Source organism: Solanum pennellii, chromosome 5, assembly GCF_001406875.1.
Source record: "Solanum pennellii chromosome 5, SPENNV200".
NCBI lineage: Eukaryota > Viridiplantae > Streptophyta > Magnoliopsida > Solanales > Solanaceae > Solanum > Solanum pennellii.
The window spans coordinates 4,305,004-4,309,031 of record NC_028641.1 but is presented as its reverse complement, the minus strand read 5'-3'; positions in this window follow the sequence as shown (position 1 = coordinate 4,309,031).

The window sequence follows — 4,028 nt, the reverse complement described above, 5'->3', positions numbered from 1 at the left end:
TATATATATATATATATATATAATACGAAAAAATTATCATAATACTTATGTTAATTGATATTTGGTATTAGGTATGAAAAAATAATTTAGAAAACAAGTAAAAATGAGTTTTTTTTTTTAAAAAAAAAAATAGACGGAGAAGTATATAGTTGTGTACTTGATAGTTACATTGACTTTTTAGAATACAAATTCAATAAACTATTTGACTTTTAAATTTCAACTAGTTTTATTTTTTATCGAATTATATTTTCTATCAAATTTTTTATTAAACTATATTTTCAATCAATAATCTACTATCTTCTTTAGTATCATTACTAGAATATCTTAATCAAATTAATATTTTGAACTCTATACTTGATCAAATACTGTTATATAAAATGCTTTCATGATAAATAATTTATGAAAAAATTATCCAAATATATAACTTATTTTATTATATCCTTTAAATTTTCCTACCATTTGAAAAAATATAAAAATTCATACTCTCTCTTATTTAGGGTACATTACTTTACGCGATATATCGATCGGATACGTCAGTTTACATTATGTATCGATCGTATATAATTTTGCGTGATGTGTCAGAGTATACGTGATGTATCAGGACATTAAGTGATGTATCAAAAACTGAGATGTGATGTATCAGGACGTATCCGAAGGAACACGATATTTCGGGACATTTTGTGATGTATCCGAATTCCATCAAATTTAAGTCATTTTTATAAAAAAAATTAAAAAAAAATTATATTATGTAATTAACTCTTAACACTATGAGATTTGCGTAAAATTCTCATAATTTATTGCCACGAGGAACTTCTCATTTTCTATGGCCATGATGGGCCTTAAACTAAGAGCCTATATCCTTTATGGGCTGCTGGCCCTTTCAAATGTCAAATAGATTTGGCCCAATATTAAAAAATTTTCAAGATCGGCCCAATTGTTATAACCATTTGGTCCTTGATTTAGAGTCGGTTTGGATTGACTTAAAAAGTAATTTTTAAGTTAAAAATAAATAAAAGGCAAATTTGATTTTTTAACTTTTTGAAAGTCATTTTAAACTTATTTTAAGTTATTTCTAACCTTGTCAAACACTTTCAAAAATTAAAAATAACTTAAAAGTGTTTGACCAACTTTTAAGTCAAACCAGATCGATTCTTAGTTACAGTACTGAAATGATACCAAATAGGCCTCAAGATTGGATAAATCTACAGGTAAAATTCACAAATAACCACTTTTAGTCTTTATAATTGAAAAATAATCATAATCATGAAATTACAAATTCTACAAGGAGCTCTTGAATTGGTGAAGGAGTTTTATTTGTGAAATTTAAAACTCCATTTTTATAGTTATCTTTCCAAGATAATGCTGAAAAGTGTTCCATTAACTTAGTCTCTACTAAATCAACATCAAAAGTAGATTTATTTTCGCATTTCAAAGAGCCATTTTGGCAATAAAGTAGGAGGCCCTATATCATATGAGAGGGCCTTCTACTTTATTGCTTTGGCGAATTTGAAAAATAGAATGTAATTTCCTGCACTTCTAATCGTCTTGGCTTTTTCTAATGACTAATAACTCGAGCATTGGAACAAATATTGTGTGTTTGAACATCAAGGGGTGTGATGATAATTATAGTACGAATTTATCACACTTAACCAAAACTTTCAAGTTTGAATTCGAATAATAGATAGAGTAGTTTTTAGATTAGAAGAAATAATTGATCTTTAAGAAGATCACTATTGTTTATTCTAGAATAGCTTATATAAATCAGATAACTATTGATATATGCTTAGTTGGACGATAAATAAAGGTGTTGATAAAGGCATAAGCGAGGGCCATCAGAGCTATTATCATTTATTTTTCAGTTAAAGAAAGAAAGAAGACACTTATAACACTAAGGCGAAAATAGAAAGATTTATGCTTCAAAAGTAAAATTCTAATAACCAATTTCTATTTGAAAGATAATGACAATAATGATGGTTAGTAATAATAAAGTTACTTAGCATCTCTTTTTCAATTGCAATCCTTAAAAAGAGTTTTAAGCCTCGTGAATTCACTTTTTCTAATTATATATCTTATCTTACTAACAAAGTAAAGAGCAAATGGGACTAAAGTTATATTTTTGGGGCATGTTTTACATTTGATAATTAAAATTTTAACTAAATTTAAATCGCATATTATAAAATTTATTTAAGTCATATTTCGAATAAACTTTCTTCATATTTAAGATTTAATAGTCACACCACTATATCACAACTCGTATAAGTGGATCAAAGTGTTACTTATAAGAAACAAAACCCAAAGATTCTTGGGAACATTGACAGATGGGATTTACCTTTACTTTTTAAAATCTAATCAAATACTTTAAGTACGTTGAACCAAGGAATTTTGGTAGCTTTATCTTTTTTGAATATTTTTTTTAAAAAAGTATTGAGATGATATCCGTATTAAAATTTGATTAAATTTAAATTTATATAACTTATTTATAGGGTGATGCTTTCAATGGAATTTATTTTATTTCAAAGAATTCAAACTCGAGATCTTTAATTAAGATGAAAGGATCTCAGCCATTTCATCATAACGTAATCATGTCCTTGATAGGAAACACTTGCGAAAAGAGGAAGAACATCTGATTTCACTGACCAATTTCAAAACTACCGATATATCTTTTTACGAAAATAAGATATTGTGAGAAAGCAAGGATGCAACAGAAAAATAAAGAGTTATCACAGATAAATATTATGCATTAAATTATAAAAAAATTGTTATCAATTCAATTTAAGAACGAATTAATAATGAATTTATATAAATCATACTAAATACAAATTATCAAAAAATATATTAATAACGACTTTTATAAGTTACCATAAATTATATATTGTACTAGTCTGTAGACATAAAATCATCTTTCAATGTCAAAGTTAAACAAAAAATTTGAGTTTTTACATAAATTTGGAGAGACACACTTTTTTAATATTATTATTTTTAAATGTCAAAGTGGTTACTACTGTCAAAAAATTTCTCCTCCAATCACGTCTATTTTTTCTTTTTTTACTTTTTTGATGATGACAAAAAGAGACCAATTGAGATATTTTAATGTGTGCTCATGCCTCATTATTTTTTGTAATATAAGTTTTTACTAACATTATATTATATGATTGTGTATGTAAATGCTAATACAATCTTATGGAGGAAGACATAAAAAATCCTCACGTCAAAAAAGTTGGTATCACTTCAAAGTCTTTTTTGACCAATCATCAAACAACATAAAATTAGTTAGACAATCAAAATCATTATTCACATTGACAAAATTATACTATATCAATTATCATTTTAAAGTCTAAATCGAGCCTAACTCACATTATTTCTACACTTTTTTTTAGGTGCACATAAATCATGTTAGGTTTATCAAAGAATTGACTTTTATTCACTCGCTTTAAAGTTTCGATTAATTTTACTGTGTATAACATAAAGTTCATTAAATAACATAGTGACGACTAATTTATGCGAATTGACACTCTTTTGGCACTATTTTTGTTTGTTCCTTTTTTGAAAAAATTAAGTAAATATAAGCCTTAGAAATTATCTTTTCGAATAGTGTTAGATTTAGGTCTAATGTTTGTTCATATATTTTTCAATCATACATATAAAATATTAGATTGTCATGTAATATTTACGAATTTCTAGATTGTAATTTAATAGTTTGAAAGGGAAATTCTTAGACAATGGCATAAAAGTCCATAAGTTGCAAGAAAAAAAAATCATTTACTAAATAATTACGTCTTAACGAGAAATTTTTTAAAAATTTTATATTCTTAACCTATTATTTCTCATTTTTAAAATTTAAATTCGAGATATCTGATATGCGGTAATAAAAAAAAGGCCTTTGCTTCACCTTCACCACATCTTTGATAATTGCCATCATTCCAATGCACCATCTTTTGACCTCCTAAATCTCCTACATCTTGGCCCCATTTCATTCATCAATCCGCCTTAATATGCTCAACTAAATAACCCCCCCACCCCACCCCTCA